We start from the raw sequence: 19,167 nt of genomic DNA, 5'->3' as shown, positions 1-19,167 counted from the left end.
TACTCGTCGTGAGCAAACCTGTTTTAGCGGAATAAAATCAACGTAACTGCTGTAGAAGTCATATATAGCCAGCTTTGTGACATACATGTTGCACCGCGGCAGGTATGGTATCATAACTGGATTCCTATAGGCTATGCTTTTGCGATTGTCTATCCGCGCATGAAAAACCCGCAATGAGCTGGTCTGCGTCGCTTCGGCTGGCACTGTAGCGTTGCCTTCGAGAGCTGCATTGTTGTCTAAGAAATTAGCTCTTTGAATAAATGTTCGCAAAGGAAGACGTCGTAAAAACATATTTGAGACGACCACCATAAGTATACAAGCAGAGAGAACGACGTCGAACAAACGAATACACCGCAGAAAGCGCCCGGACAACGCCCGAACTGTAGCAGACGACAGGCGCGAGTCCGTGCCCTGACGTCACGCGAGCGGCGCTCGCAGCGCCGCTCGTGTTCGTTCTCGGGGCTAATACTGCCTTATGAGGCCACGATCCGGATGGGGCCAAGGGCCACTAGGCCTGCCTGCCCTAACTGCCAACCCTGCAGTGGCAAATAAAGCTCTCCCTCTCTCTCTAGGTAGATGGGTGTTTTTGCATTGCGCCAACATCGAAATCTGGCCGCCGTGGCCGGGATTTGATCCCGCGACCTCACTATGCAAGCACGGTGGGTAATCCTACTCTCCCAACCGCGTCCGTCCCAACGCTCCAGATTTTCCTCATAGCATCTGCTCTCCTGTAGAAACCGTAGATAACCATGAAACAAAAGGTAGTTTGCAACAGCGCGACGTGCCTTAAAGTTAAGGGCGCGCACGAGTAAGAGGAGCTTCCTGTGCCTTCATTTATGATAAGATCATCATCATCAGCCTGGTTACGCCCACTGCAGGGCAAAGGCCTCTCCCATACTTCTCCAACTACCCCGGTCATGTACTAATTGTGGCCACGTTGTACCTGCAAACTTCTTAATCTATCCGCCCACCTTACTTTCCCCCGCCCCCTGCTACGCTTCCCTTCCCTTGTAATCCAGTTCGCAACCCTTAATAACCATCGGTTATCTTCCCTCCTCATTATATGACCTGCCCATGCCAATTTCTTTTTCTTGATTTCAACTAAGATGTCATTACCTCGCGTTTGTTCCCTCACCCAATCTGCTCTTATCCCTTAACGTTACACCCATCATTCTTCTTTCTATAGCTCGTTGCGTCGTCCTCAATTTCAGTAGAACCCTTTTCGTAAGCCTCCTGGTTTCTGCCCCGTACATGAATACTGGTATGATAAGATATTACTTACTATACCGCAGCTGGAAGGTGACATCATTCGCACTATGGATGACACACTCCATTTGATACGCTTGGTTACTTTGTCGCTAGTTAGTGCGGAACTGGCATTAACAAGTGAAAGACGTCGAAGCGCAGCTATCGGAGAGGGGTTTGGGCTTATCGACCTACTCCTCCCCCCCTCCTCCTCCACACCGCGCACCCACCCCACCTATCAAACACTGCACCATTCTCTAGTGGGCGCGCAGAAAAGACAAAGGCAACCTATAACAATCATACATTTGGCCTAAGCTACTTGCTGCGAGCTTCGTTAAAAAATTAGTACCGAAGTACAGAACAGAAAAGCGATTTCCACGGTTGCCTACCTCGATATTATCAAATATTAAGGCAGTTACGTTTCAGCTACATCATCTCCGAATCTCGGAGGAGATGCTGAAAATGGCACCATCCTTACATCCAGTACTATTCAGTACTTCTTCTGTTAGTAAGGGGGGGGGGGGGGTGCTGACACGACTGTGCATACCAAGTCGATTAACCATATATGCGCAGTTTCGAATTGCTTTAAATCGTGAAACGCCGCGGACCCGCAGGAAATGACGCAGTCGCATTCAGTGACCGGTGTACAGCAACACACTTTGTCACCGCTTTTCATTCCTCACCCGGCAGCACAAGAAAAAATTAAAAAACAAACTCCAAAGCAAAAAGGCAATAGTTCCCTGTTACGGAGGTTGTATACCCGGATGCGAAGAGAGCCTGCAGGCGCAAGCTACACACAGCGCAATCCTCTCCCGCGGACCGCAAACACTCGTCGTCTGCAATGGCCGCATCGGCTCCCCATCGAAGATTGTTTGCAGAGAGAGAGCTCGTTCCGGCCGGCATCCTTATAAGGACAACGGCCGTGTACGCGATGACGTGGTACTACGTCAGAGCAAGGTTAAGTGCCTTGCGCTCGTACGCGGCATGGTTTGGACGGGCGCCAACGTTTTTTTGCGACACCTACAGGAAACCGCACGCGACGAGCTACGCCTGCAGGTGGTTGTGAGAAAGCAGACACGAACTGTTATACCATGCGTGATTGACGTCTGGTGCGGTTTTCGTCTGCTGCGGGACTTCCGATATCTTTTTTTTTTTCGTTCGTTCGTTTTTTTTGTTTGTTTGTTTGTGATACTTATTTTAGGTCAATTCCTCGGCCCTAGTAAGAGTGGCGTACATTGACTTATGCAAATATAAAATATGTCACACAAATTAGCGTAAATGTGGACGATACACAACAGAATACTTAAAGTACTGACAAGATAAACCGCAGCTATGCACAAATATACGATAATATTGTAAAATACAGAAAAAAAAATTATATTTTTAATCCGTTAAATAAAGAAGATTGTAGCTCTTCCAGAAAATTGTTAGATTTAAACGCTGTGGATGGAAATTTGTTTCCCTCTTTCACTGTCCTGGGGAAGCTGTGCTTATAGATATTTGTTCTTGCTAAAATTGGTGTCAATGGATGCTCAGCTGTATGTCTTGTTCTCCTGGCAGTACGTTTCACGCAATCTGCAAGATTTATGCGTCTTTTTTTTTCAGGAAAGACTGTTGTGTAACATCAGAGTGTGTTCAGATAAGGGCAGACTAGGAGGAGGGGGGGGAGGGTACGACTATCTTTAGTTTTTAGCGACATATTTATATGAGGTGTATAAATGACTCCGTAAAACGTAATCAACCTTCGTAAATTTAGCACGAATTTCTTGAAGAAAAAAGAAATTCTTATTTCGCTAAAGGTGGAAAACGTTTTAACGACTTGCAGATTTTACAGATGCGAAGGCCTGTCACTAAAGTTTACACATTGTACCCGGTCAAAATTTTTTTCGGTAAATTTACACCACTAGCACTTTGGTACACGGGAAGTTAAATTTATGTCACTCATAGTATGTTTCTTAAAAAAATTTCCAAAATTTGGTTTTTAAGCAACTGCCTCTGACTGACCCCGAAATCGCTTTTTTTTTCTGGCCATTCTAGCTAAGGCGATGAAGCTGAAAAATATGGCTGACAATTCTTCAAAAGGTTTCCCGCAAACTAAAAAAAAAGTATGCAACTACACCACGTATTTATTTCGTTTTAAAATCCCCCAAAATTCCGAGGTCGCAAAAATTGTGAAAACTTGAAAAGGTTAGAGACGTTTAAACAAAATAATCATCGACACTGTAGAGGATGCTACGCGCCATGCGTTATATATATATATATATATATATATACGGACTATCTAGGCAAATGATCACCTTTGTTGTAGGGAATTGTCATGTTTTCAATGTTGTTCATTATATCGTCTAGCGATTGTGTAGTTACTCTTGAAGTCATCATATTTTACATATATTGACACGTGTACTTATCTTTATCGGGCGACCACGTTTCGCCGCTTGACAACTGTAATCGCACAGCGAGGGACGCGCCTGAATGTATCCGATGTTTCTGGAAAGTTATCGATGCTTCTACCCGCTGTCTGTTGTCGCCGAACGTTGTGTTATCTGATTTCATCGCTTGACACGAATGGTGTAGAACATTTTAGAAGGCATGTGGGTCCCAACGTTTAATCTGGAACATTCGATGATTGCTGTATAAATGCCGACGCGCTTGACCCGCTGATCAGATTTTCGACGATCGCCGACTGTGTTCGCCGCTATCGTTGTGCTTTAAGTGTAGCCTGTTTTGTGGGCACCCGCCGTGGTTGCTCAGTGGCTATGGTGTTGGGCTGCTGAGCACGAGGTCGCGGGATCGAATCCCGGCCACGGCGGCCGCATTTCGATGGGGGCGAAATGCGAAAACACCCGTGTGCTTAGATTTAGGTGCACGTTAAAGAACCCCAGGTGGTCAAAATTTCCGGAGTCCTCCACTACGGCGTGCCTCATAATCAGAAAGTGGTTTTGGCACGTAAAACCCCAAATATTATATTATATTATTATTATGTTTTGTGGGCACAGGTTCGCCCAATAAAAGCTAGTTTTGTCTTTCACAGTAGTGCTACTGTGTTCTCTGTTCACCGTCACTACCACGTGACATCTGGTGGAGGTGCTAGTGCGTTCATGTACCGAACGCCCCCGCAAAGCCGCGATCCAAGCCCGAAGCCCGAGGACCAAACTAACATCGCCGAAGACCAGCGTGCTAGCCGCAGACTGCAAGGACTGCCCCCAGAGCACGGACTTCTATCTGAGTCGACAAAGAAGATCGTAGTCAAAACAACTCCAATGGCTGTCCCAGCGTCCCCCGTTATCCTACAACAACCTCGGGACCCACCGACCTTCCATGGAGCAGCGACTGAAGACCCAGAATCCTGGCTGGAGACCTACGAACGAATCGCGACTTTTAACAACTGGGACACCGACGACAAGCTGCGGCATGTGTACTTTGCCTTGGAAGATGCCGCCAGAACGTGGTTTGAGAACCGGGAGTCGACCTTGACGACATGGGACCTCTTCCGTACCGGCTTCCTGCGCACCTTTACGAGCGTCGTGCGCAAGGAAAGGGCCGAAGCCATGCTCGACGCCCGAGTGCAGCTACCTAACGAGAATGTTGCCATCTTCACGGAAGAAATGAAACGTCTGTTCCGCCATGCCGACCCGGATATGCCCGAGGAGAAGAAAGTCCGCCTTCTCATGCGTGGTGTGAAGGAAGAACTTTTCGGCGCAATGATACGAAGCCCACCGAAGACCGTAGAAGAGTTCCTTCGCGAGGCCGCCAGCATCGAGAAGACACTCGAAATGCGGAACCGGCAATTCAACCGCCGTACAAGCTCTACCCACTACGGAGGAATTCAATCACTGGCCGCCGACGACCCACGCGAGACTATCCGAGCTGTCGTGCGGGAGGAGCTACAAAAGCTGTTCCCATCATCACAGCCTCAAGTGGCTTCGATTGCCGATGCCGTGCGTGAGGAACTCCAACAACAACTTGGAGTAGCCCCTGAATCGCCACAGCGTGAGCCGCAAGCGATGACCTACGCCGCCGTCGCACGCCGTCAAGGACCCCCTCCGCGACCGCGCCAGGGCCCTGTCACGCCACAGTTTCGTCGTCCGCCGCCGCCGCCGCCAGCACGACCACCCGTCGCCCAGCGCACCTACGCGAGGAAGACGGACATCTGGCGTGCTCCTGACCACCGCCCGCTCTGCTACCACTGCGGAGAAGCGGGTCACGTCTACCGACGATGTCCGTACCGGGAGATGGGACTGCGAGGTTTCGCCGTCAACGCGCCGCGTCCACAGCTTGGCGAGCGCCCACGTGACATCGCCAATTACCTCGCCGCTACTCAGTGGAGCCCTCGACGGCCGTCCCGTTCGCCATCACCAGGCCGCTACCTGTCGCCGCAGCGCCGACCATACACTGGCCCAGCCCGGGGCCGGTCAGCGAGCCCATATCCGGAAAACTAAAAGCAGCAACCGATGGAGGTGCGGTTGCTGTTCGTCGAACTGACGAAGATCCTCCGCCGCCGACGAAGACGACGACGAAACGATCTCGACGACATAACAACGACACGCCGCCGTCCCGACGAAGTCAGGAAGGCAAGACTACACCGACGAATGACGACTTAACGACGCGACGTTCCAACTTCAGTTCAACACGACGCAGCCGTGATCCGACGCCACGACCTAACTGCAACGCCCGACAAAGAACCACCGACCTCGACGTGCTTCTCGACGGCCACGCAGTCACTGCCTTAGTCGACACAGGGGCTGATTACTCCGTCATGAGTGGACACATCGCCGCCCAGTTGAAGAAAGTTAAGGCTACGTGGGAAGGCCCTCAAATTCGAACCGCTGGAGGACACCTCATCACGCCGTCTGGAGTCTGCACGGCAAGAATTACCATTCATGACCGGACTTACCCTGCCACCTTCGTTATCCTCCAACAGTGTTCTCGAGACGTCATTCTCGGTATGGACTTCCTGAACCAACACGGCGCAGTCATCGACCTGAAGTCGAAGTCAATAACGCTGTCGGAAGATAAAGCGATACCGCCAGAGAGCCCTTGTAGTCACCACGCCTTGAGTGTGCTCGAAGACCAAGTGAGCATCCCGCCCCGCTCCAGCATTGTTATTTCGGTCGGCACCGAAATACCCGCTGACGTAGAAGGTGTCATCGAAGGCGACCAACGTCTCCTGCTAGACCGTGAAATTTGCATCGCAAGAGGGATCGCTCGACTGCATGGAGGGAAAACTGAAGTGTTGCTGACAAACTTCAGCCCGGAGTTCAAGCACATCAACAAGGGCACGACGATCGCGTACATCGAGGAAATTCTGGAAACCGGTAATGCGTTTGTCCTCTCGGATTCCGCTGCATCTACCCCGACGACCATGGTTCCCGAACCAGACTACGACATTAATCCAAGTCTCCTAGTGATTAAGCAACAGCAGCTCAGAAGTCTGCTTCGACGATACAAAGACTGCTTTTCGACGTCATCGAGGATTCGACAAACCCCAGTCGCAAAGCATCGCATAATAACCGAAGAGTGCGCTCGACCACTCCGCCAGAGCCCTTACCGAGTTTCGACGAGAGAACGCGAAGCTATAAGACACCAAGTCGACGAAATGCTTCGCGACGACATCATCCAGCCGTCGAAAAGCCCGTGGGCGTCTCCAGTTGTTTTAGTGAAGAAAAAGGACGAAACCCTACGTTTCTGCGTCGATTATCGTCGATTGAACAAAATCACGAAGAAAGACGTATACCCCCTCCCACGGATAGACGACGCATTGGATCGGCTCTGCAATGCTAAATACTTCTCATCGATGGACCTCAAGTCTGGCTACTGGCAAATAGAAGTCGACGAAAGGGATCGCGAAAAGACCGCCTTCATCACGCCAGACGGCCTCTACGAGTTCAAGGTTATGCCATTCGGACTGTGTTCGGCGCCTGCAACGTTCCAGCGCGTCATGGACACAATATTAGCAGGACTGAAGTGGCAGACCTGTCTCGTTTACTTGGATGACGTCGTCGTCTTCGCCGGAAATTTCGACGATCACCTTAGGCGGCTTGCCACAGTACTAGAGGCCATCAAGTCATCAGGGCTCACTCTGAAGCCAGAAAAATGCCGCTTCGCTTACGACGAGCTTCTGTTCCTAGGCCACGTCATCAGTAAATCCGGAGTACGCCCCGACCCGCAGAAAACAGCTGCCATCGCAAAGTTCCCGCAGCCCACCGACAAGAAGGCGGTGCGTAGATTCCTTGGCATGTGTGCCTACTACAGGCGCTTTGTCAATGACTTTTCACGCATCGCCGAGCCGTTGACACGTCTAACTAAATGTGATGTTGAGTTCAAGTGGGAAACGCCGCAGGCCGACGCATTTGAAGAACTGAAACGACGCATGCAGTCGCCGCCGGTACTTGCGCACTTCGACGAGTACGCCGATACAGAAATCCATACTGACGCCAGTAGCCTAGGCCTCGGTGCCGTTCTAGTCCAGAGGAAAAACGGAGTCGAACAGGTGATATCTTACGCTAGCCGGTCGCTGTCAAAAGCGGAAGGCAACTATTCTACGACCGAAAAGGAATGCCTCGCCATCGTTTGGGCTACAGCTAAATTTCGCCCTTATCTTTATGGCAGGCCATTCAAAGTCGTCAGTGACCATCACGCTTTGTGTTGGCTAGCGAATATAAAGGATCCTTCAGGACGACTGGCGCGGTGGAGCCTCAGACTACAAGAATACGACATCACTGTAACCTACAAGTCCGGACGAAAACACTCCGATGCCGATTGCCTATCGCGCGCCCCCATTGACCCGCCGCCGCAAGATGACGAAGATGACGATGCCTTCCTTGGCATGATAAGCGCGGAAGACTTCGCTGAACAGCAACGGGCAGACCCGGAGCTAAAAGGCCTGGTGGAATATTTGGAAGGGCACACCGACGTTGTCCCCAGGGCATTTAAGCGCGGACTATCTTCCTTCACGCTTCAAAACAGTCTCCTCGTGAAGAAGAACTTTTCACCAGTCCGCGCCAACTACCTTCTTGTTGTCCCGTCAGGACTTCGTCCAGAAGTATTGCACGCCCTACATGACGATCCGACCGCGGGACACCTCGGTTTTTCCCGGACACTCTCGAGGATACAACAAAAGTATTATTGGCCGCGCCTGACCGCCGACGTCGCCCATTATGTCAGAACATGCCGAGACTGTCAGCGACGTAAGACACCGCCGACAAGGCCAGCCGGATTACTGCAGCCAATCGAGCCTCCTTGCCGACCATTCCAGCAGATCGGGATGGACTTGCTGGGACCCTTTCCGACGTCAACAACCGGAAATAAGTGGATCGTCGTGGCGACAGACTACCTCACCCGCTTCGCTGAAACTAAAGCACTGCCCAAAGGTAGCGCAGCCGAAGTGGCGAAATTTTTTGTCGAAAACATCCTGCTTCGACATGGCGCCCCAGAAGTCCTCATCACCGACAGAGGCACGGCCTTTACAGCGGAGCTCACCCAAGCCATTCTGAAATACAGTCAGACAAGGCACAGGAGGACCACGGCCTACCACCCGCAGACGAATGGTCTTACGGAGCGGCTGAATAAGACCCTCGCCGACATGCTAGCGATGTACGTCGACGTCGAACACAAGACCTGGGATGCCGTCCTGCCGTACGTGACATTTGCTTACAACACGGCGGTGCAAGAAACAACACAGATCACGCCGTTTAAGCTGGTTTACGGCAGGAACCCGACGACGACGCTCGACGCCATGCTGCCCCACGTCGCTGACGAAGAGAATGTTGACGTCGCTAGCTACCTCCAGCGCGCCGAAGAAGCCCGACAGCTCGCCCGCCTACGGATCAAGAACCAACAGAGGACCGACAGCCGACACTACAACCTCCGACGACGCTTTATTGAGTACCAGCCCGGCGACCGTGTTTGGGTTTGGACACCGATACGCCGACGAGGACTCAGTGAGAAACTACTCCGACGCTATTTCGGACCCTACAAGGTCATCCGACGTATTGGCGCTCTGGACTATGAGGTCGTGCCAGACGGCATTTCGCATTCACAGCGGCGCCGCGCACGATCTGAAGTGGTCCACGTGGTGCGCCTTAAACCCTTTTACGGACGCTGACGAAATTCTTTATTTTTCGTTGTTGTTTTCTTTGCTACGGGTGTTTTTATTTCGCTTGTATGTAGCATCGGGTCGATGCTTTTTAAGAGGGGGGTATTGACACGTGTACTTATCTTTATCGGGCGACCACGTTTCGCCGCTTGACAACTGTAATCGCACAGCGAGGGACGCGCCTGAATGTATCCGATGTTTCTGGAAAGTTATCGATGCTTCTACCCGCTGTCTGTTGTCGCCGAACGTTGTGTTATCTGATTTCATCGCTTGACACGAATGGTGTAGAACATTTTAGAAGGCATGTGGGTCCCAACGTTTAATCTGGAACATTCGATGATTGCTGTATAAATGCCGACGCGCTTGACCCGCTGATCAGATTTTCGACGATCGCCGACTGTGTTCGCCGCTATCGTTGTGCTTTAAGTGTAGCCTGTTTTGTGGGCACAGGTTCGCCCAATAAAAGCTAGTTTTGTCTTTCACAGTACTGCTACTGTGTTCTCTGTTCACCGTCACTACCACGTGACAATATTCTGTATCCTTGCAGTTGCATGTGGTTTCCACTACTTTCTTAACTTTCTTAAACTATGAGTTGCCGTTTTTTGACTGTTCTCTCTTTTTTTTTTTTTTTTATTCTCACAGAGGGTTTGTGCTTATGGGTAGCTGACGCTTTGTCAGGCATTTATTTGCCTTTTCGCCAGCGTCCACGGAATATCTGTACATGATTGTCCGAAACAAACAAACGACAAACAAGCGTCTGTTAGCACCCTACATCGTACATGGTGTCAGAAGTGGGATGTGAACCCACGCCGAGAAAACCGGACTGCAAAAACCGAAAGCTACCTTGAGGTGACTATGGCAATTTGAGCCCTTGAAGGCAGTTAAAAGCATGCATTTGTTTTTATGGACCGTCCGATTTTTTGCACTTTTTAAGGACCGCAAAAACATGAAAAATCGGGCGGTCCACAAAAAAAAAGAAAGAAAAAAAAGAAAAAAAAGAAAGAATGCATGATTGCCACAGCCACCTCCAAGGTAGCTTTAAATGCCGGCCAGTATAATTATTAGGCATCTCGGTGCTCGTACTGTGATAGGAAATGGCAGGTGCACGCACGTGTAATTAAGGAACACATTTTATGTTCAACGACAGTGACCCCTTCACACATTGCTGTATTGCAGCGTAGCTGACTTTCGGGAGCCGAGTTGACCGAACGAATGCCCCCACACACCTTTATTGGACAACACTATATATATATATATATATATATATATATATATATATATATATATATATATATATAGCGCCCCCTACGGCCACTTGTGAAAATTTTACAGAATATCCTACCAGGACTGCCAAACGCAGTACTGCAAAAGCATGTGGCATGTTCATGTTTATATGTTTATATGTTTATATGTTTATATAAAGCATGTTTATATTATTTTAAGTGAGAAAATTGAGCCTATATATTAAGACCCATGGATGGTCATCCCGGCGATGTACGTGCCTCGTTCTTATAATAAAATAAAAATCACGCTTACATTGAATTCCGAACTCATTATTTTTTTTTTTTTGCACTAAAAGAAGAATGACTCGGGTGATGTCCTTTTCTGCCTCTTTTTAGCCATGAAATTAGTTGAGCTCGAGCGTTCAAGGCTCCTGCATCCGTATTCCTACAACGGTACGTTGAGGTATAACAAGCACGTGAGAGCGCGTACAGCAAGTTTCTTTTTCTTTTTTTTTAGCACTAGTCGGCGGAACCTATTTCTGGCATTGATCTCTTATTACACCTGCTATCCGAAACGCTCCCCTTGTACGCGATGTTGCAGCCTCGTGGGAAAGCTCGATGAGGCCACTGCGTTTCTAGTCTGTACTAGAAGAAGAATAAAACTTGAACTTGAACTTGAGTAGACGAGCCAGCTGGGTATGGTTCAGTTGAGGACAGTCGCAAAACGGGTCCCGATCGTATCTTTTCTTTCCTCTTTTTTTCATTTTGACTTCAATTTTTATGTTTAGTCGTCTGCTCGCTTCTCTCCTAAATCCTGAATCTTATCCTAAACTTCTTTTGAAAAAAACTCTTTAAAATGAGCTGAATAAGGCAAAATGATAGAAGCATGTACGCTGTGTGGATGGAAATACATAATAGTGCTTTCGTGATTGTATTTGGAAGGTGGCGCACTTTTCTGCTACTTTAGCTCGCACGAGCACGCACAAACCCACACACTCACACATTTACTAACTCGGAATAATCCGTTGCCGCCCTGACAACTTTTTTCTTTCTTTCTCAACTAATAATCCGTTTGCAGTTTCTCCGCATTAAGTAACCTGTCCCACCTAAGCTTAGATGAGACGACTAGCGTTGTTTAAGATATGTAGCAGTTGGGTCGATCCCACATGCTACAGTTTCACTTTGAGACGCGAGCGTGAAAACCAGCGCGTCATTCGGTACCGAACAATTCTAGACTGCATAATCTTCTAACGATCTCCGGCTGCAGCGCGACTACCATAGCTTTAGTTATACTAGCTCAATGGCACATAGAAAAGTTTATGTATATAGAACGTTTGTTCCCTCTGACTCGCACTTTTTCGTGCACTTTCTTGCTCCGAGTGTACATTCAGAGCGTTTGTCGTCTGCTTAAGCGCCACTGGAAAGTAAGTGGCAGTTGTCAAACTTACTCTTGAGGAAAGTATACATAATAAAAATAAGAAAAAAAAGAACAGTTCACAACAGCTGCCTGTCTCACCAAGTCGATTTGTTTTGAATTCAATTTTTGAATAAGTAGTGCTGCCGCATTACGGCAATAAAGAAAAGCTTGTTGTAGCCTCCGAGATTGCCGGCGCCACGTCGTATGGAGATGTGCTCTCGAAGGCCAGGACAGAACTTAAACACGCCATTTCAATGTTCTTTATAATATTTCTATACCATTTGGCCGTGGCGCTTGAACTTCATGGTGGTAGTGTGGCTTACGTATTAAAAATTGGATACCGGTCTTGTTACTCAATAGTTTTCACTTCTCTCGATGGGTGGCGCGGCCTGTTTACTCAGCAGTAGGAGGAGTCGTCTGCTTCTCCCGGTAGCAGACGGCACATTTGCCCGGTTGATAAGATTTCCGAATTCATTCATTCAAATAACTTTATTGAGTGCCCTGCGATTTGATGGGGTGGGCCTGAACCCCGCCTAGGTTTCGCCCAAGGGTTGTTGACCCTTGGCGGCTTCCTCGGCTCGCTGGACGACCCAGAGTTGGTGCTGCAGGTCCGTGCTGACAACGCAGACTCGGTGCGAATTACACCGATAGTGACACATTAAACAGGGACAATAACGCCACGCACTGTCCATCCCGTTTCTGTTGAGTGTTTGTTTTGAAGCAAGGCTCTGCGATGCTATTTTGTCAATCGGTCACTTCCTTTTAAGGAATGATAGTAAGTTGCTGCGTCGTTTCATTAAACTAGGCAAGCCCGATTACAAACCCGTCACCTTGGTTCTCAAAACGGTGTTGTAGTCAGTGTGCTGAAAACATCGGCAGCCATATCGTCAGCGTTGACGCTACTGGTGACGAAGCTCGAGCTTGTCTCGCCTGTCACGTGGTTCAGTGGCTTTGGCATGCTATTCCTGAGCGCGAGGTCACGGGCTCGATTCCTGACCGCATTCCCATGGAGGCGGAATGAAAGAAATGTTCGTGTACTTACATTTAGGTGCAGGCATCAAAGAATCCCAGGTGGTCGTAAATAATCCAGAGCCCTAGCCACTATGGCCCCTTTCGTATAATTTCGTTCGCAGTTTCGGGACGTTCAACCGCACGTTTTCTCTTTAATTAAACATTGAATTGTGGGGTTTCACGTGCCTATAAACCACGATTTTATTATGAGGCACGCCTTAGTGGGGAACTCCCAAATAATTTTGGCTACCTGGGGTTCTTTAAGGTGCACCTAAATCTAAGTACACGAGTGTTTTCGCACATCGCGACTCCATCGAAATGCGGCCGCCGTGGACGGGATTCGATACCTCGACCTCGTGCTTAGCAGCCCAAAACCATAGCCACTATATAAGCAACCGTGGTGGGTGGCATATTTTTTTACTCACTCGCCTGATTAAGAGAGAGAGAGAGAAAGCAAGGACAGGAGAGGCAGAGAGGCCAACCAGAAGAGCACCCGGTTTGCTACCCTACATTGGGGGTGGGGGAAAGAGGAATGGAAAGAGGGAAAACTGAGTGCGTGTGGGAGGGACACTGTACAGAGGGACACTATAAACGGTCTGATTAAGTTAGTGAACGATTATGGCTGTCACGCTGCCGCTGTTCAACCATTATTACATGTGCAAACTGCGCAGACCTTTACATGCTCTTGTATAGAGAACTCTGGTTTTTGAAGAATCTTGGGAGTGACGCAGCCCCAAACACCCCACCTCCAGCCCCCTACAAAAAAAAAAAAAAAAGACATGAGAAGGAAAAGCGACAGTGATCAACAACAACAACAACAAAAAAGGACTTCCTGTTTTCTAGTTGATCATATGGTTAATCTCAACGCAGGGGTCACTTTTCTGTTTGCAAGCCGTTCGGAAACCGATAACGTGCTGCAGCTGCAGCTCAAGCTTGACCGAAGAAACCTTGGCGCACTCCCAAGCCGTGTAGCGTCTCTCGGAAACCGCTGGCGCTCAAAGCAGAGCGCTGTCGAGTTTGCAGGAACGCGTTACTCGAGCATCGGTCGTATTATTTGCGCTCGATGACAAGCTTGCGATGCCGAGTTTCGCTCCGCGTCGACCTTTCGAAAGTGGACGCGGACAAGCGGAAGCGGTAAAAAACAGCGTGCAAAACGCGCGCGCTCGTTAATTAATTGCTAGCGATGCTTGTTAGCATGCGGAAACTAAACACCCCTACTTTTGCGTCAGCGGGTCATCCAGGTCAGGTTAAAATTAGTTTCATATTACGAGTGGATAATGCTGCTTTCTTTCTTGGCACAATGCGGGCGTCTTATATATATATATATATATATATATATATATATATATATATATATATATATATATATATATATATATATATATATATATATATATATATATATATATATATATATATATATGTGTGTGTGTGTGTGTGTGTGTGTGTGTGTGTGTGTGTGTGTGTGTGTGTGTGTGTGTGTGTGGCCGATTCCATGTAAGAGCATGTGCGCAACTATGTGCCTTGTATACAGCTGGCGTCAAAAGTTTATAGACCCAATTAATGATCTAACAACAACAACGAAAAGAAGAAGAAAAAGTAAAAAAAAGCTGAGTACTTCCACAGCCTCGACGCGCAACCGTGTCAGGATTTCCAGCCTGTACGTTCTACTATATGCGAACAACGTATGGTGTTTGTAACAAGCGTGCGCCTTAGACGAAACAAAACAACGCACACAGAACACTATTGCGCTATAACCCAACTATAAGCCAGCAACACACTTTGACGTGCGTTTTTTCGTTCTTTCTTTTTTTAGGAAAAAGTTAACAGGAACGCCGTGTGTCTCTCGTAGCAGGCTTTTAAAGGAACGCCACGAAGAGAAGGGAAAAGAATTTTTGAGCTGTGCTAGTAAATTATCCTTCTAACTAGAATACACACACGCGCACGTACACACAAAATAAACACTGTCACGTGTGCGGAGAGGCTTCATAAAGTCATGAAGTCGCAAGAACGAAACCCTAGTGGCGACGCCACCGTGAAGTTCCCGCAACAGCTTTCTGTGACGTCACGAATTTTGAGGCCGTCTGCTTGGGCCTAGCTAACGCTTTTATCGCTAATAATAATAATAATCGGTAAGGGCTTCAACAGATGACGCCAGTTCCGCTGGAAGCCAAGTGGTATGCGTTTGTTCTCGCAGTGCTCGCATTGCCTACTATACAGCGACAAAAATGGTAATAATAATAACAAATCGTTCCTTTATTTGCACAAACCTAAAAGCTCAGAGCTGGCGTGGAGAGCGAACATTCGTGTCACGACGATGGTACGTACGAACATCTATACCGAAATTTTGAAAGATACGTTATGTACGTTGCAAGGGAGTTCAAATGCACAACAATGAAATAAATAAATAAATAAATAAATAAATAAATAAATAAATAAATAAATGCGTCTAAAGCAAAGAAAAGAGCAGGATAATTTATGCGGGTTCTAGGCTAGTATACGACTTACTCTATAGGCTTACGTGAACCAAAAAAAAAAAACAGAAAGAAAGAAATGCCTGGCAGCTAGACGAACGGCAGCATCTTCGAGGCAAATCTCGCCACCCCCTCTCCCCTCTAGGCGATCGAGTGTCGCTTTTTGCGCATCTTTGCAATCAAGGGTGTCCGCTTGTGCCCCCTATGCGACTCTTTAATTCTATACTCCCCGGCCGGCAAAGCGATTCGCCGCAGATCGGGCAACTGGGAGCTGTCGCGTGCCTCGGACGAGATACGAGTTCTCGTCCTTCCATGGGGATTTTTAGAGCGGGGCTTTCTTTGCCTCCTCATCCCTTCTTTGCCTTCTCACCACCCACTCCCACTCTTTTCTCTAACTTTTTTTTTGTTGAAATGAAAATAAAAGAAAGAGACGTGGTCACCTTATAATGGTGAGGGCCGGCTACTCCTTTTCTCATACCTTTTCTCATAGCGGAAACAACACTATAAAAAAAATGTAGGAAAATGAGAAGAAACCACTTCATACGGTCAGAAATCCACAGCACAGTCATATACGCCCACGAACATAACAGCATAAAGTCAAATGCAAGTTGCACCACAGTGAGTTCGTAAACAAAGTCATAAACTCACACAAACGGCCGTGATGTAGACTTCGATGAGCGTATAAACAGATAAGGAATTACCACAATGTTAAAATAATTAACGCACAGAAAAATATGCATAACATGTAATATACAAGCACTAATAATTACAAATAATAGAAGAACGTTATAGTGACATCGTGTGATTATTCAGTGCAATACCTAATATTTGTTGAGGATGCCTGTGTCTTCATAAAAATGTTCAAGTGCGTTCAATGCTTTTCGCTGGGCTTTTTTTCTATGGCCATGGGCCCAGCAACGTTTCTTCTTCTTTTTTATTTTTTTTTCGGATTGCTAGCTCCCGCTGCCAGCTTGGGTCACCGGGCATCTGTCAGTGGGTATGTGCCCGAACAGACAACTGGTACCACGTACAGCTGGTACAACTGGTACAAGTACACGTGGTAATCGGCCCGTGCCACTGGATATAGTGTATGTGAACATTCTTAATGGCCAATGCTCCAGAATAGACATACGTGTGCCACTGGGTAAGTGCACGAATAAGACAAGCACAACACAAGAAGAAAGAGGTGATGAACTCGCGCCGTCAAAAGCAGCCGAGTGTGGAGAAAAAAAAGGGAAGAAAAAAAGAACGAAAACAAATTGGACCAGACGTGGATTGAGCGACTACGTAGCGTTGGGGGAGCTACGTAGAAGCGATGGAGGAGCAGTGGACACACTAGAGAATGTCCCCCTCCTTCCGAATAAATAAATAGCACATCAATTAGATGCCAATAATCGTTAAATACAGCCATTTTAGCGATTGGGACGCTAGTTCTGGTGTCCGCCTCTGCGATGAAATGTGGCCGTCCAAACAAAAGAAGAAGCCAATTTCATCTGAATTTAGTTTTCTTTTTTCTTTAAAGAATAATCGCGGATCGTAGCTGAAACGGGCGTAGTAATTCAAGCAGTGGATGACAAGTTTTTTTCCATTCGCTGACTCAACGATTGAATCAAGGGCCACTAAGCTTTGCGGCGCCTATAAGTTGCGAAACTATAACACTTTTTTTATTTTATTTTTCAGAGTCGGTCATCAAATCGGTACACGGAGCTCCATCCCGCAGCATGTTGTTATGTCACAGACCTCCACCACCGGAAGCGGACTATATGGAAAAAAAAAAAGAAAAAATGATTTCGAGGTCAAAAATATTGTCCAGAAATTACGACATACATTACTTGTGAGTTTCCGAACAAAACGCGTACATTGAAGTCGACTCTTATTACGACAATTGGTTTTTTTTTTTTCTTCAAGGCCACGATGATGCGTATGCATCACCGTGCAGTTTTGTTAATCCCGCCAAAGTTGTTTGCACTTGCCATGTAAGCGATAGTGCGCTAGTGGTGAGGTCGTTATTATTATTATTATTATTATTATTATTATTATTATTATTATTATTATTATTATTATTATTATTATTATTATTATTATTATTATTAATTGCCGGTTCAAAGAACCCATGGTCGAACTGCCCGTGTGACACAGAACAATATTGTTGCGAATTGTTGAGCGATTCTGACAGTGACGCATGGTCCATAAGGAGGGTCCGCTTCTCAATTAGGACGATATTAAGAACGCGTACGCACGATCGAGTATAAATGTAGGAGGCCAATACAACATGCTGCACAAATACATGCGTACGCATGCACAAATGCAGCGTAACCTTAGCAAACGGAACTCGCTAAATCGTAACTGCCGCGTAAACGCAACAACAGCAACAGCCTCTAACTTGTTTTTTTTGTATTTGTGTAATGTAAAAAAAAAGAAGCTCTCTTAATAGCAACCAAAATTTTCGCAACTCCTTGTAAACGAATCTTCACATAACAAGCTCTAAACTTTTTTTTTTCTCAGAGCCAAGTTCTAAAGAAGAGGCAAGATTTCTCACACATGTGTTTTTCTTTCTTTCTTGTTTTTTTCTACAGCTCTGAGCTACCCGGAAAAGGCATCGTTAAAAAGCTGTGTCAAAGGCTCAAGCAGGCAAAAGAAAAGTTGCATGAATATTTAACACATGGAACCTACAGACCTGGACAGCTTCGCAGCACCGTCACTATAGCCTCGATATAGACGTCCAAAATTAGGAATACTGAAATTTCGGACCCCCTTACAACGAGCCGTGCGATAATTTGGACCGACTTTGCACGACCGCGTTTCATTTGGCCACCAACTGAAGCATTATTTTTTTATTATGAATAAGTCGCCAGCATCTCCTCTAAAACCGTAAATATAGCGAAGCCTGGTCAATCCAGTATTTAGCCATCGATCGTGCCTTGGGAACGATCGACGGCTGCTGCATTCACTTCTTTACGCGTCTAACGGAGTTAAAAGGGTGTATGACGTATGAGTACGCGCCTTTCTTTTCAGACCATGCAGCATCTTTTAAATGTCGTCCGTGTCAGCCTAACTCTAGTCATTAGGCTGGATTACTCAAAGAGGCGGACATTATTTAGCTGGGCGAGAAATCGAATGGCATGATCGAGTAATTAGCAAACGTTCACTAATTCACTACATTTTAATTAACTACCTTACGGCACACATTTCAATCTGCTAATTGTAGCCGGTGAGTTTGCGCAAGACGTATCGACTTCGCACAAATTTTCGCACCTCAACGCGGCTACCATTCCTAACTTGCAATGTATGCGGTAAAGTTAAGTAAATGGCTAGAAAATTGGTGAACCTCTGGTAATTGTTTGAGTTTGCATTTCAATTTCTCGTTCAAATAAATCCAGCTCAAAGTCTGCGATTACGCTATCTGCCACAGGCGATTTTTAAAAAAAATTCTGTATTTTCTTAAAAAAAAACTCGTATGTGTTTTTTTATCTGTACCAAATATTTTAAAGATTGTCTATGGCAGATAACACAATTCTAACCCTTGATTTAAATTACTCAATGAGGCGGCCGTCTACTTCTGCGAGAAATAAAAATGTTCAATTGAATAAATAACGTGATTGTTCTAATTAACAGTTCAATTAATTATCTTATGCCACATATTTAAAGCTGCGGATTATAGTAGGTGAGTTCGCACGGCGTATCCACTTGGAGCAAATTCGC

At 46.9% G+C, this 19,167-nt stretch overlaps 1 long non-coding RNA gene across 1 annotated transcript in view; it reads left to right on the top strand.

Moving 5' to 3' along the window:
* The window catches only part of LOC139049057 (uncharacterized), a 57,239-nt gene extending 38,932 nt beyond the window's left edge, over window positions 1-18,307 (top strand). The window contains exons 2-3 of the long non-coding RNA XR_011508085.1: window positions 17,146-17,299; window positions 18,042-18,307. This is a non-coding gene — a long non-coding RNA (uncharacterized lncRNA). The remainder of the gene's footprint in view (window positions 1-17,145; window positions 17,300-18,041) is intronic.
* The last annotated feature ends 860 nt before the right edge of the window (window positions 18,308-19,167 follow it).

The sequence above is a fragment of the Dermacentor albipictus genome, chromosome 8, assembly GCF_038994185.2.
Source record: "Dermacentor albipictus isolate Rhodes 1998 colony chromosome 8, USDA_Dalb.pri_finalv2, whole genome shotgun sequence".
NCBI lineage: Eukaryota > Metazoa > Arthropoda > Arachnida > Ixodida > Ixodidae > Dermacentor > Dermacentor albipictus.
This window is presented reverse-complemented; position numbering and strand designations above follow the sequence as displayed.